Source organism: Equus przewalskii, chromosome 6 (assembly GCF_037783145.1).
Source record: "Equus przewalskii isolate Varuska chromosome 6, EquPr2, whole genome shotgun sequence".
Classification (NCBI taxonomy): Eukaryota; Metazoa; Chordata; class Mammalia; order Perissodactyla; family Equidae; genus Equus; species Equus przewalskii.
The window spans coordinates 90,105,728-90,125,366 of record NC_091836.1 but is presented as its reverse complement, the minus strand read 5'-3'; the positions used below and the strand labels follow the sequence as shown (position 1 = coordinate 90,125,366).

The 19,639-nt window shown below is 38.8% G+C and overlaps 1 long non-coding RNA gene across 3 annotated transcripts in view; it reads right to left on the bottom strand.

Annotated features, from left to right (window-relative positions):
• LOC139084008 (uncharacterized) overlaps nt 1-19,639 on the bottom strand; it is a 92,227-nt gene that overhangs the window by 22,573 nt on the left and 50,015 nt on the right. For 2 of the 3 annotated variants that reach the window (XR_011541267.1, XR_011541266.1), the window contains one exon: nt 18,651-19,057. The exons of the other annotated variant lie outside the window; for it this stretch is intronic. This is a non-coding gene — a long non-coding RNA (uncharacterized lncRNA). Of the gene's footprint in view, nt 1-18,650; nt 19,058-19,639 lie in introns of those variants that run through there. 3 annotated transcript variants of the gene reach the window in all.

Here is a 19,639-nt window from a genome sequence, read left to right as displayed (position 1 = left end):
CTATCGCACCCTACCGCAGGTACCTTTTGCTCCCTCCATGCTCCATGCCTTCAGCATAGACAACTCTGAAGAACGCCTCTCAATGGCCCTGCCAAACACTCCATTCCTCTCCCCACGCCTTCTCTCATTTAATCCTCGCCACACATCTGAGCCCATTTCATAACCAAGGACCCCACGAGGTGAAACACACCTCCTAGGTGACACTCCGGATCGAGCTCATCTCTTTCTGTTATATCACGCAACACTTTCAGCATAGATTCTCATTCCTCAAGTCTGGAAGAATACAAAGTTATTAATCAACGATCTACTTGCAAAATGTTTCAACTAATTTGACTGATGATTGTGTATTTTGAAAATGAGGGGAAAAATAAGCTATTCTACGAAAGCTGATAGTGTTAGCCATTCCTGTAACACGTCCAAGTCAGTAATTACTGTGTCCGGAAGTTAATCATGGGGAATATACCTTAATTAAATCAGATTCCTTGTAAATATTCCTCTTTAACACACTGAGATGTTTGGCCAAACCAATTTTCTGCACAGGAACAGGCTCCAAAATACCGTAAATCTTCTTAGTCCTGGAATCTCTAACAGCATTTCACTCCATAAATGCCTCTCAGAGCGCCTGCTTCTACAAGCAATGGGAAGGCCGTAAGGCTCTGGATAGTTCCTAAGAAACTGAAAAGCTTTGTGAACAACCGTTTGCAGAATTGTACTATATTCTAGGGATGCAGAAGGTGACTAAGAAATCATTAATACTCTTAAAAGTCACTTTCTGATATAGGAGACCCACAGGTCAACAAATAACTACAACAGAGAGTGGCCAACGCTATTTAGAAGTCTGTACAATACACTGTGGGCAAAGAGGTGAGTGAGCAGTTTTGGGGTAGTGGGAGGGGGCAAGTAAGGAGAGCTTAGTTGTCAGGGTTGGCCCTGGAAGGCTCTGTGAGAGTTCACCAGGAAGATGGCCCAGGGAAGAGCAAAATCAAATACACTGAGGCAGGAACCAGCATGATGTGTTTTAAGAAACTGAAGTGTTCGGGGTCTTGGGGTAGAAGAAATGGTAGGAGATGTGCCTAGAGAGACACAGAGGCACACAGACAGAGGCCTGGCTTATCTGGGGACCACGCAGGCCATTTAAAGCATCTGGATTTTGTAGTAAATTGAAAAGTCTTTAAAACCAGTGTTCTTATTCTGGTTATCAGGAGTTACATAAACCCTCCCAAACTGCACGAAATACTGAATAAGTGTGTTTGGAGTCCTGAGCAGGGTGGCAATGGGAGAAGGAAAGAGGGGCCACAGCATTCCTCAGGGTCAATCTCCACGACTTTACAAAGGGACTGACATAATAAGATTTATTTGCCACCCTATCGTTTCTTGGAAAGAGTAGATCCAAAAGGAATTTGGAGTTCCGAGTATTTCTTTAATCTCTTTAAGCATCCTGGAACATTCCAAGTTTATAGTGGAAAGTAGAAGTGACGCAGCAGTGGTGCTCTGCCAGTCTCAACCCTCACGGGCCAGTGAGACAAGAGGGTGGGGCAAGCGCAAGCATTAGCTGTGGCCTCGGGACTAGTAAATCACCAGCAGCCTCGCTCTGGGCCCTCCCCACAGTTCCTCAACCTCTGCTGCCACTTGGCTTTTCACATCTTGGGCAAAAATGCAGGCTCATTCCTGCTCCCCTCAGCCCACTGCAGCTTCAGGCTAGAAACAATAAACAAAGTGCAAAACAAACAGCACATTTCTTAACAACAGTCTTTTAAAATATCAGCTCTACTCTCCAATAGGTTGATTATCAAAACATATCTGCATCTGCGTTCATGCTGGAGAATAGAACCTAGAACTCTTTGCTTACCAGTCATAAGCAAAAGTCTATCTGTAAGAAAAAACGTGTATAAAGGATTTCCTTAGTAGTATTCCATCCATTTTTCTTTTCCTCTGGATAATCAACATTTTGTTCTTGAATGAACAAAGCGTCAGAGAGATGAACACCTGGACTACGTAGTTTTGACCCCTCGATAAAACTGCTTTTACTAAATTGCAATTGATATGAAAGAGATTAAACTTCATTGAGGTGTATTAAAGAATCAGTTATAACATTGATTATAGGAGTGTGAGTGAGAATATTGATCACTATAATCTCACCAGAAGCCCTCTCACAGAGACGTCTTAACGCATAGCTCCAGGGGAAATTTATCTCAGATCTCAGTATTGGGCAAAATAGACTGCTGAGAAACGAGACAGTTTCTATCTTATGTCTGCAGTGAATTTTAAAACTTGCTGTGTTTAAGTTTTTGCTTTGGCCGCTAGGAATTGAGAGTCAAATGTATGACCTGTCTCTAGCAATGATGTAGAATCCGATGGCTTATATTATAGGAACAACTCTTCTTTATTCCTTACTCTGATTTCCCTGTCACTCCTATTTCTTGGTCTCATGTTTATGTTACCCAGTGACATTTACGTGTATGTGTACAAACTGACATTTTGGGACACGTTGCATGTCACCAATGTATAAAGAAAATTGATAATTTTTTCAAGTGTGTTTTGCTTTAAATTTATGAACTGAATATAAACTAAATAAAACTCTAAGTGTCAGACCTGGGTATTATGTTTCATCTTTAAATTCCAAATATCTTTCATCTGTAATCACTCCTCTGAGGTGTCTTTCACAGTTCAGTGAAGCACCCAGGAGTCATCGCAAGTGACCTGTGAATTTGCATCCCCATAAATAATAATTCACAAGCAGGTTACGTCTCCAGCGCTCACCCCAGGCAGAGAGGAGCCTTGCATGGGTTAAATTCACCAGCCAGGAAAACATGTGAGCTGAACATATGGTGGAGTGTTTTGAGGTTTGGAAAAGCAAGTTTCTAGTACAAACAGAGTCTAGCCTCTGAGACCCCACTGTCAGCATGAAAAAAGATCTCCTTATTTATTGGAGTGAAAAGAAAGGGGCGCTTTCAACTACTTTAGCTTGGTGCTGTGCACAATGAAACGGGAGGCGAAAACGCACATTAATAGAGAGGAAAACAGTGTAAGTTCATCAGGGAAGTCAGAGAAGGCTGCGGAAAGCATGTAAAAAGTAGTTTACAGCTCTGATTGGAAGTGAAAAGAGAATAAATAGGAAGTGAAGCACTACAAATGAAAATTAAAATTGCAATTCCCGTGAGCTCTCTGGCCTCCCCATTACCAGACCATCCCCCACGCCACTCTAATTGTCCCACTTCAAACCTAATGAGTTGGGTTTGGGAAGTACCGAGGCCTGTTAATGAACCCGTTTATCATTGTAGCCCTCTCATTCGATATTTGATTGAGTACTTGTTTTCAAAGCTTAGGAATAACACACAGAAATCATTCATTGCAGGTATCATCTCCTGTATTTGAAAAAAAATGAGAAAATACGCTTGCCCTAAGAAACAGTGAATTGTAAAAGACATTATTTATCTGACTCCTTCATTGTCTACAGGAAGATTTGAAGCTGGAATTTCAATTCCTGTTCCTTTAGTTGGGACTGGTATTTTAGTTGAGTTACTGGTTGGTTTCAACATGTGGGAAATTTGGACAGTCTTCTAAATCTGGGCAATTAGGCAGCTATTTTATTTTCTCTATCCATTACCTATGTCATAGAGTTGTGGGGACAATTAAGTGACATAATATAAGTGCTTAGGGTAGTGTCTGATACCTGGTAAATTCTTCTCAAGTGGTTATTCTCTCTTTTTTTTTTAAAGATTGGCACCTGAGCTAACATCTGTTGCCAATCTGCTTTCTTCTTCTTCTCCTTCCCCCTAGTACATAGTTGTATATTCTAATTGTAGGTCCTTCCGGTTGTGCTATATCAGATGCCGTCTCAGCATGGCCTGATGAGTGGTGCCATGTCTGCGCCCAGGACCCGAACCAGCGAAACCCTGGGCCACCAAAGTGGAGTAAGCGAACTTAACCACTCTGCCACGGGGCCGGCCCCTCAAGCGGTTGTTCTTGCACCTCCAGCCCTCAAACTCAAACTCCTGGAGCCAGAATAGCACATCAGCAGTGTTTCGACATCATAACATCATTCCACATCATTCCTAAAAGCATAAATTTTTAAAAGGCAAATTAAAACAAGGAACTACAATGCCTGTAACACTGACAAAGATTTAAATGTTTGTTAGTACTCAGTATTAGCCAAAGTAAAGATACTTGTAGTAGTCATAGGTAGGAATGTTCATTGAAACCCTTTTTGGAGGGCAATTTGGCACTACCTGTCAAAATACTAAATGCACATACACCTGGACCCAGGAATTCTACCTCTAGAAGCACTGCTTAAGAAACGATTACTTTACTTACACGAAGGTCAAAAACAAGTTATAGAATAATATATATAAAATATATGAATTATATTAAAAACTTCTATAGCATGCATGTATATAAATCACTCTAACCATCATAGTAACAGATTAAAAAGTAAAATCTATATAATAATCTTAACAGATTCAGAAAAAGCATCTGACAAAACTCAATATCCACTGATGATTAACAAATACTCTCAACAAACTAAGGATAAAAAGGAACTTCTTCAATCTGATAAAAGATATCTATGAAAACCCACAACTAACATCATTATTAATGGTGAAAAGACTGAATGTTTTCTCTCTAAGATTAGGACTAAAACAGGAATGTCCTCTCTCACAACTCACATTCAAGATTGTATTGGAAGACTTAGACAAGGCCAGAGGAAGAGATAAAATTGTATTATATCCAGTTGACATGAATGTTTACATAGAAAATCCTATGGAACCTACAAAAAAGTTACCAGAATTAATGTGAGTTTATTAACATCACTGACTGCAAGGTATATATACAAAAATGAATTTTATTTCTGTCTACTAGCAAAATCCAAAATTGACATTAAAAACAATAGCATCAAAATTATGAAATACTTAGGAATAAATCTAACAAAATATGTACAAAAGCTGCACACTGAAAACTAAAAAGTATTACCAAGAAAAATTGAAGGATATCTAAATAAATGAAGAGACACTACACTGAAGGACCAGAAGACTCAGCATCATTAAGAGGTTGCTTTTCTCCAAAGTGACCTACACAGTTCCAATTAAAATCTCAGTAGCCCTTTTTTGGTAGAAATTGATAAGCCAAACCTAAAATTTATATGAAAATAGCAAGGACATAGAATAACAAAAATAAGTTTGAAAAAGAAGAATAAAGTTGAGAGATTTTCACCACCTGATTTCAAGACTTGATATAAAACTACAGGAATCGAGACAGTGCAGTATCAATGTAAAGATAGAATAAAGATGGGTGGAACAGGATAGATAGTCCAGAAATAGGCCCTGTCTTATACTATCCATTGATTTTTAACAAAGTCACCAAAGCAATTCAAAATATAATCTTTGCAAATATAACATTTGCAAAATATAATCTTATGCAATCTATGCATAAAGACATACAAAATTTAATTTGAGTTGGATAGTAAGCCTAAATACAAGAATCACACATGTAAAACTTGTAGGAGAAAATATAGGAGAAAATCTTTGCGATTCTGGGTCAGGCAAAGATATCTAGGACATAAGCAATAGAGAATAAAGAAAAAAATGATAAATTAGATCTCATTAAAATAAAAAATAATGCCTTCAAAAGACATTGCAACGCGAATGAAAAGGCAAGCCACAACTGGGAGTAATATTTGCAAAATATGAGTCTATCTGATAAAAGACGTATTCAGAATATATACAGAATTCTTATCAATCAATAACAAGAATAAAAATAACCCAATTAGAAATGGACAACAGTTTTGGAGAACACATCCAAGAAGATATGTGAATGGCAAATAAGCATTTAAAAAGATGCTCAAAATCATTAATCATTAGAAAAATGCAGGGGCCAGCCCATTGGCATGGCAGTTAAGTCACACGTTCTGCTTCATTGGCTCGGGCTTTGCCAGGTTGGATCCTGAATGTGGTCCTGCGCACTGCTTGTCAAGCCCTGCTGTGGCAGGCACCCTACACATAAAGTAAAGGAAGATAAAGGAAGACGGGCATGGATGTTAGCTCAGGGCCAGTCTTCCTCAGCAAAAAGAGGAGGACTGGCAGCAGATGTTAGCTAAGGGCTAATCTTCCACAAAAAAAAAAAAGAAGAAGAAGAAGAATGCAAATTAAAACCACCACGATGAGATACCACTACATAGTCACTAGAATAGCTAAAATTAAAAAGATTGACAGCACCAGCTAGCAAAGATGGATACCAACTGGACCCTTCATACACTGCTGGTGGGATACACCTTGGTGGAAAAGTTTGGCAGTTTCCCATTGACACACACTTACCATATAAACCAGCAATTCCAAGGGTTACCCAAGAGGAATGAAAACACATACCCACACAAAGATCTGTGCTTGAATTCATTGTAGCTTTATTTATAATAGCCCCAAATTGGGCAGCATCCAAATGTCTGTCAGATGATGAATGGATAAACAAATTGGGGTATATCCATACAATGGAATAATACTCAGCAATCATAAGAAATGAACTAGTTTAAAAAAGGAAGAAGAAATGAGCTGTTAATGTGTCTCACAACTTAGATGAATATCAAGGGCATTCTGCTGAATGAAAAAAAGCCGGCCACAGAACATGACAAGCTGCATAGCTTCATAAATTTGAATTGCTAGAAAAGGTAAAACCAATAGAAATAGAAAATTGATCTGTGGTTTCTAAAGGCCAAGAATACAAGAAGGAGCTTGATTGCAAAGGGATACAAGGGGAACTCTTATAGTACTGAAACTATGGTTGCGTTGGTGGCTATATCAACTACGCTTATTTATCAAAACTCATCAAATTGCACACTTAAAATTTGTGGGTTTTATTATATGTGAATTATACCTCAATAAAGCTGATTTAAAATAAGGTAAATCAAAATGCTTTGATTATGGAACGACAACCAGGATATAGAGTTAAGTGTCAAAATCATTATGGAACAATATGTATAAAATGATCATTTTATTAAAAAAAATCTGTATGCACATATATGTGCTTTTCTAGAAATATAAACAAGTAACAAGTAGTTACTTCTGGGGCAAGGAAGTAGTGTTTGAGAGTTGGGAAAGAGACTTTTAAAATTTTTTATCTCATTCTGTTCTGTTCTTGAATTTCTTTTTACCATGAACATGTATTACTTTAATGATAAAAGTATAAATAATGAAAAATGAACAGTAAGTGACTAGTTTGAATACTAAGACCATATTTTTTTAGTTAAAAATCAAGACACAGAGACTAATTAGAGGGTATGAAGTAGAGATTGTCCCAGCAGAAATGTTTGGTAATCATGAATATGAATTATGTCTATTTTCATGAAAATGAATTATGATTTTTACCATTTAGAAACTCTCTTGGCACAGTTGGAAATACCCTTGAATGCTACAAAAGTGAAAATGGTGATTGTTGATTTGTGACAAGTCAATCATTTACCATAATAATGCCATTAACTTTGGGCTTAATATACCAGTAACCTATCATTTTTGCATAATGACTAATTCAAGAAAAAAGAGAAAGAAGCATTGTACTATATAATTCTGATCACAACTGATAGCACTCCTGTTTTGAGATGTTCTAATAACCTCATTCAAGATGTGGCCTCTAAATCAGCATTTGCAAGAGAATGTTCCATGACCACATAAATCTTTGAAACACAATGAAGAAGATCCAACAGGAGATCTTAGAGGCTTTAATAGACCAAGAGGCACCGAGAATCTTAAAAAGAAGTATACGAACTGTAGCATTTCCTATACATTTTTGACTGCTGAACCTCTCATTGGCCAATAACTTGGAGGGTTAGAATTTTGCAAAATACAATGCTAGTAAACACTGCTCTAAATTCAGTTCTTGAACACTGGAGAGACTAAAGAGTTGTAAACAACGGTTACTGACATTTTCCAGGTAGGATAAATTCTCTTCTCTGTTCACCAAAAATACTGTGGTCATAGCTAGAGTATAGTCCTTATCACTGTAAGCAAAATGCAGTGGAAAAGCAGGGGGTTTGTCACGAAATAAGTCTGGGTTTTATTCTCACTTCCATCATATAGCAGGGACTCTTCAAGCTTCAGTTTCTTCATTTGTAAAAGGTGAATGGAATGCTGACAATGCAAGGATAAAATGTTATGTTTAAAACACTTATCATTATGCCTGGACATGATTGGCTTTCATAAATACTGATTCTCCTTACTTTACAGCTCTTCACTTCAGCAGATGATAAACTCCTTGAGGCAGGTACCGGGTCTCATTCATCTAGGTCTCTAACATAGTAGTTGGCATTTAGTGGGAGCCTAATGCATGTTAATTGGTCTGATGTACTCAGTTTTAACGGTGAGGTAAGAGACATGTGACAGCACCTAAGTTTCATCCTTTCCTTTCTCCACTTCTCTTTCTTCTATTTCTTTCCTTTTTCTGTCTCCAGGTTCTTCTCTTTTCTCTTTGCTTCTGTTTCTTTCTTTTTTATTTTCTTCCATTTCCTTTCCATTCTGCTATTTTTTTTCCCATTATTTATCTTGGCTGGACTTTGCTGAATAATAAATCTTTCCTGTTCTTTTGGAGGAGATAAAAATCAATGTTTTATAGTTTGTATTTGTATATGTAAAAATAAAAACAACTAAATAAGGTTTTCAGTTTGTTTGATTAGTTTTTTTCATTTTCTGTGTGACCCTTAATAAACTTGAAATCTCCTAGGAAAGAGTGGCTCGTGGCAGAACAAAGGATTCGTATCCTGGTCATACAGTGTTAATATTAAACCAACTGTATTTGTATTTTCCTCATGATAACTGGCAATTTTGGCAAGGAGTCAACACAAACAGTATGCCTAGAAGATAGGAATCTAATTACAGTGAGAAGATCTGAAGTCCGTTCTCTTTGGAACTCTCTTGTTTACAATCTCCTTACCAGAAGAATAGTTTCTGCACATCTCAGAGAAGAGAGGTCCAAACAGTTCCAATGGGAATTGTCATCTCCCTGGTCCCTGGTCTGATGGCTCTAAATGATTAGTACCTCAATGGGAAATTCATTAGTTTTGGATCACAGCCCAATTCCCACAAACACTTTATTTTCACCTTCACACCTTTGGAGAAAATTCTGCTTTTAGGTGCCTGCGTTTTGGATCTGAGTGAAACTGTCATATCTTAATTATATTCAAAGCTACCCTCTTGACTTCTATTTCAGCTGTGACATTAGCCTTCACACTTGGATTGGCTTGCCTTCTCCTGGCTTGAGAGTGAGAATTTCATATGTTTTCTTTTCATCTGCAGACATCTGGGTTCTGTTTAACTCAGGATTGTAAAGCTCACAGAGCAGGAAGGGCTCAAGCACATTGTGATCACTACGGGACTTGTTCCTTTCAGGCCAAAAGCTACAAAAATCCTTTTACTGGTGCTTTTAAAAAATATCCTCGTAATAAAGACCAGGGACGGAGAACATCAAATTACTACAATTATGATTTTTAAAACCCCTTTTCCTTAAATGTAAATGTTTTACTCATCATTTCTCACTTTGGCCATACCAGCTGCATAAACTGGGCTATTTAGAAGAAAATATATATATATGTATTAGTGTAATGTCTAACCTCCTTTGGTGCTGAAGAGACGCAAACATTATTTATGAACAAATCAAATGTATTTACTGAATGCTTTCTGTGAGTGAGGAGGAATCATAGTCCCATAACCTGCACAGTCTTATAATCCCTAACGTACATTAGTATGTACTGCCTCATAAGACTCTCATTGTAATTCTCTGAGGGAATGGCTATTATAAATAAAACATATGGGACTCAGAGATTAAATGATTCACTCAGGTTACATATTAGTGGATAAGTTAGGACTAGAATACAGGTTTTTTGGTGCCTTCTTAGCTCTGAGGTCTACAACTTCATGCTGCCTCTTAAAAATATAGTCACTAGCTTGAGGAAATGAAAAACTTAACTGAAGAGAAAAGATAAATGAAATAACAGAAAATAAAATCACTCTATTTTAGCTCAATTAATGAGGTGTTGTCGGCCCATTAAACTTGACTTGTATTTCCAATTTTTGCACAAGAATTTTGTCATTAAACTGGGCATTTGACCTCTTCACTAACCCATGCCCTGTAGAAACAGTGATAGACACCATCTTAGACAGCATTAGTCAGTAGTAACAGTGAGCTTTAACATAAGCAGGAGGTAGTACTCTTCTCCAAACTGGTCACATTCCAACTGGAGCCATCAGATGAATTCAGTTGATAAAGCAATGAATGAGGAGGATAGTGGCCATATTGAAATATCATGGTTTTCAATAAACAATTGAAGATGTGGGGACACACCAGCTATGTGTCTATCTTAAAAAAGGAAGATTCTAGATGATACGAGTATCACCTTAAACTTTTGAATGAGCATCTTATGCAAGATTTAGTCACATATTTTCCTTGTTTGCAAAACAGTGATAAACAACATTTTGAGTACTGTCAAAAAAAGATAGAGAATACAAGATTTGTATTTACTAATACATATACAATTTTTCAAAATTATTCTCTACAGTAAATATCTTAGAATTTTTAATACTCTTGAATTATTCAACATTCATCGGAACTTTGGGTTTTTTTTTTAATCACTCAAAATTTTACTTTATTTTCCACCAGGGAGTTTCATTTTCCTGGAAATTTAGTGCCAGAAATACATTTCTCTATAAATAAGCTGTAGTCCATGAGAAGATATGCATAAACTGCAGTTTGGAGAGAGTAGAGAATTGGGATTTCTTGGAAAGTGGAGTATACACAGTGAAATGCCAAATATTCTGGGTTGTTGTGGTATTCTTTGATGACTCAACAGTGTTCCTCACAACAGATTCTGAAAGTCTAGCTGACTCTTGCCATCTTAAAACTGGGTTCTTTTCTATGGTAAGCGTCTTTGCTAAAGGGGTCTGCCAGGTGAGTCCCGAGATTGACAGCTTGGGCATCTGCAGGTTTCCAGGGAAGATAAACAGCTCAGGGGACCATATACATGAAGGATTTGTGTTTGTATCTAAGAAACACAAAAATATTTGGGTCAGAGTTACCTGGGAAGGAATACGCAAATGTGAAGGACATAATGGAGAAGTGATGACGTCCAGGGATCATTAGAGTGTCCTTCGCAGGTATTTGACAAATACTTATTGAATTAATAAATACATAAACGAGAAAATGAATGAGCCATGCCTTCTCAAACTTGAGAGGAAAACTTTAAGGAAGGGAACTTTAAAGGAAAAGGAGAAGACAGAGAGACTTTATGACCAGGGGAACGTAACTGTGGAGAGTTCAGCTGAGCTACGCCATGGGAGAGCCGCCTCGGGATCCATTTTGTTTGACCAAGTGGCCTGTGGGGTCCTTAAACTGGTCCTTAAACAAGCCCATGCTCTGGAGAACAGCTTGCAGAACCACATGCAAATATAAGTTCTGGGTATGACTCCTCCAACAGCCCTTGTGACTAAGTCTTCCCCCCGTCCTAGGGCCTTCCTCTTGTGTGCTCTTAGATGAGACCCCCATGGAGTTTACCAAAACCCCTCTTTTTGCTTTGAATTGACCAATCTGGCCTTAGCCTGGGAACCCCAAAGCACTTCACTCACAGACCCTAATAAAGGCATGGGCGCCAGGTCCTGCCTCTCTCTCTGCCTGCACTCTGCCTCAACCTCTCCCTGTGTCTCCTCGAGCCGTGTCGTGTACTTCCTCGAGGACATATGAGTAATAAACTTCTCTAGTTCAATTTCTCTTGTGGTCTTTTGTTAAGCTGTGGCTTGCCATTTGGCATCCTGTGCTCCACTCAACAAACGTTGATCTAACAAAGTCTTAACAGCAACATTATTTGGCTACTTGAAGTGTTTTACAACTTTGGGAAGGATTAAAAGACCCCTAGTTAGGACAGCGCTTTTCTAGACCAGAGGAGGCAATGCTGAATATTGCAGGACACTGTCTGTAGGCAGAGAGTGACCAGTGGATATGGGAGATCAAAAGGAGGAACTTGGGGGGGCTGGCCCCGTGGCCGAGTGGTTAAGTTCGCGCGCTCCGCTGCAGGTGGCCCAGTGTTTCGTTGGTTCGAATCCTGGGCTCGGACATGGCACTGCTCATCAAACCACGCTGAGGCAGCGTCCCACATGCCACAACTAGAAGAACCCACAATGAGAAATATACAACTAGGTACTGGGGGGCTTTGGGGAGAAAAAGCAAAAAATAAAATCTTTAAAAAAAAAATTGCTTTTTAAAAAAAAAAAAAAGGAGGAACTTGGGCGGAAACTGAGCAAAATCTAAAAGGCATGGACAAGTGTCAGAATTATTTATCTGCCATGAACAATTCCCTTCTCAACTTCGAGTCCATCCAAATCTTAGTTCATCTTGGAAAGTTGAAGCCTTTAAGCCTCATATTCTACAGCTTTTCTCTTAATGAACTCTGCCCTAGACTATTTGCTCTTTTCCAAAACTGCATGTAAATGTAAATGCTATTCCTTCTGCCTGGAATGCACTTCTCACTCTCTTTTTCCCACCTGGAAAACTACTCCTTACTCCTTAGGACTCAATTCAAATGTCTTCTTCAATGTGACTTTATTCCTGTTTCTGATCCTCCAGCAGAAGTAATTTTTTTCTTCAATATAGTTCCCTGTATGATGTTACTACAATAACCGTGTTGTTCCATAATTACATATTCACATTGTTTCCTACTAGATTAAGAATTATTTGAGAGCCATTACGTCATATTAATGTTTGAATCCTGAGCATCTATCACAATGCATATAAGCCTGATAAATAAATGAATGGATGGTTTGAAGGATGGCTGATGAATATCTACCCTTGAATCACTGTTATACACTCTCTAGTCACTCATTAATTCATTTAATCGCGCATGCATTTAGTTGACAAAAAAATATGTATTGTATACCTCCTATGTTATTATCTAGAAGTATGATTTATATCGTGTTGTTAGTGTCATCCAGTTGATTCCAAGGTTTAGTGGCCTTGTGGACAGCAGAGCAGAACCTGCCCGGTCTTCTTGCACCTTCCCCTCACCTTCGGGTGCTGTATTAGATGAGGCTCTGCTGACATTCATAGGGTTTTCATGGCCACTTTGTTTTAGAAGTGAGAGGTCAGGTCCTTCTTCCTAGTCTGTGTTAGTCTGGAAGCTCTGCTGAAACCTGTCCACCATGGGAGACTCTGCTGGTATTTGAAATACTGGTGACAGAGCTTTCAGCATCACAGCGACATACAGCTGTCATAGTATGACAAGAGACAGACAGGTGCTGTGGTTCCCTGACCAGGAAACAAACCTGGGCCACAGTGGTGATAGCACCTAATCTTAACCACTAGACCACCAGAGCTGCATTTATGTCATTAGACCATATTATTTTCTAGAAGTATTCTTTACATCATTAGGTTGAGAGGATTTATTTTTTCAAACATTCGATATCCACTACCCTCCTCCAGACTGTCCCTGACATTGCAGCTGTTCCGTCTCCCAGTCCACTATAATTTCTATAATTTCCCAGTCACTAATAATTTCTCCCATGCTCCCTTTACCCTGGTGGCTATAGCTGCTGATCAGCTTAGTGGCGGAGTTCTCCAGGGAACCTGTTTCCAGATTTGATTTGTGCCTGAGTGAAACCCCTGCAGCCATTTGGAGGTAAGGTCAACAGTTCTGTGAGGGTTTCTGGTCTTTGATACTGTAGAGGGTCAGCGTATGAGCAACATGGCAAACTGGGTCTAACACAAGCTAATGAAGCCAGCGCACATTTCCCTGGCAGGCACCCTAGGCCCTGTTCTTCATCTATTTGAACTAAGATGCCTCCTGCTCACCAATGTGGCTCACAGGACAGGGCAGTGCCTGCCAGATGTGAAAGAATGGAGGCGGAGCGAGGGAGTACAAAGCACTCTGTGAGTGCACTTCAGACCAGAGTAAACATACCTCAATCAAATACCAAACAACCCTCTGCAATAGGGATTATGACCCCCTGTTTACAGAAAAGGAAAACACTGAGGTACTGAGACACTGAGTAACTTAAGTTAGGTCCACAGCTAGAAAGTGATAGAGTCAGGTTTTAAGGCCAGATCTGGTTGATTTCAAGGTCCAAGGTGCATCATTTTTTCTGTACAATCGCCTACCATTCCAGGAAAGCTAAGTTCAGTTCAACATGAAACAAGACTTCTTAAAAATTAGAGCTATCCAATGAATAAATGTCTTCAAAACTTAGTGAGCTCCCTAAGTAGAATTCAACCCCAGGTCAGAGGAACATGAGAGAACAAAACTGTCAAGGAAGCTCGAAAATAAATTACTCTATTTGCTGGAATGCTGGTTTTTAGATTCCTTTCTTTGTCTAAAACTCTATGATTATAGACAGACACACACACGCACACATGCACACATCCAGAGAAGGTCCTCATGGTGATGAGGTAAAGAGTAACAAGCTTAAAACTGTGTGCGCTTAAATTGCAAGCATCCAGGGGCTGGCCCCGTGGCCAAGTGGTTAAGTTCGCGCGCTCTGCTGCAGGCGGCCCAGTGTTTCGTCAGTTCGAATCCTGGGGGCTGACATGGCACTGCTCATCAAACCACGCTGAGGCAGCGTCCCACATGCCACAACTAGAAGGACCCACAACGAAGAATATACAACTATGTACCGGGGGTGCTTTGGAGAGAAAAAGGAAAAAAATAAAATCTTAAAAAAAAAATGCAAGTGTCCATAATAACAACAATAATAATAATATTAATGGAACTCCTCAACCACACCAGGAGATGTGCTCAACACAGTTCATATATTATCTCATTTAATGGGCATAATAATAGTAGCTACCTTACAGGGATGTTACAAGGATTAAATTAATACATGTAAACTGCTTAGAATAGTGCCTGACACATAGTAAGTGTTGAATAAGCATTAACTGTTCTTATTACTATTACTCCTTGCAGCAAGGAATAAAAATAGAACACCCATAAGCCACACGTGCTGGAGGCTACAAATGCAGTACGGAAGCAGGGCAAGAGAACGAGGACAGGAGTGAGCAAGGCGTCTTACTATTGATTACAACGTGGGTAAAGGAAAATTGGGATTTTTAAAGCACTAGTGTTATAATCCAGAGTAAATAATTTAGGCAAGTGTCTTAATCTTGCAAAGCTTTGATTTCTCCATCCTTAAAAGGGAATATTATAGTACCTACCTCACAGGGTTGTGTTGAAGATTATATAATATCATGCATCTAAAGCACTAAGTCTGGGGGTTGGAAACTAGATTTAGAAAATTCCCCAAATATTTAAAACAATTGAGATTCACAGGTTAGTGTAAAATATCTTCAGGATATTTTTCTTTCTTTTCTGTCTCCCTTCCCTCCAGTACACCATTCCATTGACTTTGGTATGGTTTACCAGAAAAAAGCAAAGATGTAAGTGGTTCAAAATAAACTTTCATGGTTTATTAAAATATAATTCAATAAGAATTTATTGAGCATTTATCATGCTACAGAGTAGTGGTATTTTGCTCAGTGATGTGAAGGAAACAGGAGTATATGAAAAAGCAAAGCACGGGAAGGGCGTAATAGGACATAGTGGTCAGAACCTGGCTGGGAATCCACACATACTCTGTATTATCTGTGTGACTTCGAGACAGTGTTTTAACCGCTGTAGGCTTCAGTTTTCCCAACCATAAAGTGGGGATGACAATGGTATTCATCTCATACGGTTGTCATGAGGATTAGATAAAATATTCCCTGATTAGTGCTGGCACATAATAAGCTTTCCCTATATGTTAGCCATTGCATACATTTACACATAAATGACAAAAATTTCTAAATATATGTTAGGACACATTACCTGACAACTCTTATGTGCATTTATGGTAACAGAATAAAATACTTAAAATCATAATTGACATGAAAATTCTGTGATTTAGGAACATTCACACACGCACACGGTAGCTTCTAAATTTATAATTTTAATGGGAATACAATATTTGCACATAAGTAACAACCAAGATCAATAATCACATGTGAATAATCATACATTGAATGTGTGAGATCTCAACTCTAAGAAACGGCGAGTCCAACAGGCAACTTCCACTCACTGGCTATAGCCCACACTAACAGCCAGCTCCCTAAGAACCAGAACCACAGCTCTCCCATTCTATCTTCTACCTCACAGTGCCTATCACCAACGCTGTGTTCAACAGGTATTTATTGAATACATGAAAAAAATACAAAAATGATGGTTACAAAGTCTACTGTAGCACCATGAGAAATGTTTATGTTACTCTATCCAACAGAAAATCACAATATAACATTCCAACTACAAATTACTAAACATATTTATTCATCCATATAAACTCAGACTAAAAGGAATTAAAATAAAAAGAAAACAGTTGATTTGTTAACACTGTCACATCTTTCGTCTGACCCATAGAGTTTGAAGACATCTTAAAGAAATACTGGTCCAATGTGCTCATATTACAGACAGGGAAGGAGCCCTAGAGAGCAGAAGTCATTTACTCAAGTTTACCCAGATCAAATAGCAAACGGCAGGTTTCTTATCTCTCAGTCTCTTGGGTTTTTTCTACTAGACCAAACACCCCATTCTACTCCCTTCTTATACTCACCCCCCACTCCACCATCACCCAACCCTCCCCCACACAATGAAGTACTTGATTTAAGTGAATTTTATTTTTGTCTCTTTATCCAGGATTTCATCATGAAGTCAGAGAAAATAATCCCTCTATATTACCCATCATAATATAGGGCACAAAGAATGTTTCAATAAATGTTTATTTGAATATTGATTCCCTCTAATGGAATTAATATGGTGTTTCAAAGGATAAGATTTTTGAGATATGAAAGGAGGGAAAGGGTAGAGGTCATTTCAGTTGATAAGAATCAACAACATTCTCATAACAAATACATATACCACACTTACCATATTAGGCGCTAGGAACAGAGTGGTAGACAGAAACGCACACCGTTCTGTTCTCACAGAAGTCTCTGCATAGAAGGGGAGGCAACACCAAGTCGTTCAACAGTTGTACAGGCAATAGTTGTACTAGCAGTGTAGAATCACAAACTGAGAAAAGTCTTCTGAGGAAAATGGACTGTTCTTTGACAGTATATGATAAAGGCACCTTCCACTAGGAAGTGGTACTTGAGTTTGTGATCTGAAGGACAAATAGGAGTTAGGGGATGACACAAGTGTATAACATGATGAATTTGAGGCTCGGAGAGGAGACTATCTGATTAGAGTGATGGGTCCATGCAGTAAGGAAAGGGGTGTGGAAAGGAATATATTGGAAACAAGGATGGACAGATGGAGAGATGGAGACCAGATTATGAAGGACCTTGAAAACACAAGGAAAAGGTTACCAAAAAGAGGAGCTATTAAATAATAGTAGTGAAAATAAAAATAGAAGATACATATGCATATGTATATTTATACAATAAATAATATATATGTAATATGAGCCAGAATAAGGATGGACCGCATCTCCTTTAATCTGGTTATCTCCACGTTTACAGATAAGGAAACTGGCTAAGAGATGCAAGACAACTTTGTGGCCGATGCCAATCAGTAAGTGCTGACTTCAGCTCACGGCCACCTGCACTTGAGTAAAGGTTTTCCAGAAAAGGACTGAAGTGATGACAGCTGATGATGGCTTATAGCGCACATTAGGGGAACAAGAGCCAAGGCTGTTTCAGAATCCAAATGTGAAGAAATCTGGGCCTTGGACCAGAGTATTGGTCATGGGAATGGAGAAATAGGGTCAAAATAGGGGGAAAACCCAAAAACCAAAAACAGATGCCTGGGTGGATTGGGTAATGAAGGCAAAAAGTTAGTCAACTATGAGTCTAATATACCGAATTTGGATGATTTGGAAAGATGAGGTGCTGTTCCTCTAGAAGGAAAGTTTGATGAGAAGCTGGTTTTTAAAGAGGCAGGTGTTAAATAGGAAAAGAAAAGTCTATCGAAACTTTACACCCAGATTGGGCGGTAAGAATATAAAACTGATCAAAAAGTAAGTTAGCTACTCAAGATTCAAACTTGTCTGAAATGGGCTTTGAACTATTCATCAGAATTTACGACAAAATGCCAAATGTATTCACTAATACATATGTTAAAATGCACACTACTTGTCTCACTTTTGACTAATGAGGCTTCAAATCCTCCCTGAATCTCTCGCGTTTACAGAAGGAAATTAAAAAATTGATTGGTTACTTCCTCCACACATGTGGACGCCTCGATTGGCCAGCTGCCGGTGGCTAGGCAACCGGGCGGAGAGTCTTTGGGACAAGTAGCCGACTTCATCACAGCAGGAGCCGTGAGGCAAGGAGCTCTGGGATCAATTAAAATGCCAGGCTTTTCCAGGCTGGTTTCCAGCGCATCTGTGCATGATTCCACATAAATTTAGGGAATTAGAGATCAGACAAAGGTAAACATTTCTGTGCCTTGCTTCACACTGATTTAAAATGAGAAGATGAAATACACCCCAGTCATCCAGCCTGGAGGGGTTTACACGTTTAGCTGATTTTTTCTCCCTCAATTACTTTATTATTTTAGGTATGTTGTAATCCAAGACTCCTTAAATCATCTGTGCATTCTTTTGAGGAGGGGAAGAGAAAAAGAAACAAAGAAAAAACCAGTTCTTAGTTTCATAGACTAAACAGCAGAATATGACTCATTCTTTAATTTTATAGTCACACCTCTGAGAGAAGAAATTATTAATGCTCTTCATTTTCTAGCTATTCAGGCTCCTGAGCTTGGTTTCGATAAAAAGCTCATTCATGTCCCCATAGAAAAGGAAAGACATTTTCTCCCTAAGACTCTGTAGAAGTCTGACCGTTTGCAGAGCCTCCTCCCCTTTTGTGTTTTGTTTTCTTATTTTATCTATCCCTTGGAGCCTATGGTTCTGGCTATTTCCCTAGTGCCGGAGGTCACGGACTGCCTGCTTGTCTGGGAGGGTTGAACTTCCACAGAATCCTTTTCACCTGGGCTGAGGTAAGGGGTTGGAGGTGAATCTCCGAGGCAGCAAGCAGCAAGATAAAACCAGTTCAGAGATGGGAAGGTGCAGATGAGATGCTAGAAGACAAAGACACGGCAAATATCATGAAGGGCAAGTGATATTATGTCAAGTCCTATAGAGAAAGACAATCCTCTGATATCACAGAGGTGAGACACAGTTACCTTTCATTAAACAGCAGTAAAGCAGAAAGCCCTCAGCTTTGGCCGCATAGTCAATATGGACGTGAAGCAGGACCTGGAGGTAACTTTTGAGTGAACTTGACCCGCTCGTTACCTGCTCGACTCTATACTGGTAACAAGCGTCGGCAAAGAAGACCTCCAAAGTTCTTTTCAGGTTTATAGTCGCAAATTCTATGAATTAATTCAAAATGTTTTAGGTACAAAAATAAGTTTATTTAGAATTGGAAAAGAAATCACACTAATTGCTAATTTGTAAAAGCTTACAGGAACTACAATCTTAGAATTATCAAATCTGTCCAGTGACTTGAACCTTGCACCATTGTGAGACAACGCAGTCTAACAGAATGCTTTCTATCTGGAAATCTACTTGTCTAAGAACTACACCCGTTTTCCTTTTCCATGGTATATCTTTTCTCTTTCTTTTACTTTCAACTTTTGTGAAACCTTATGTTTTCAAAT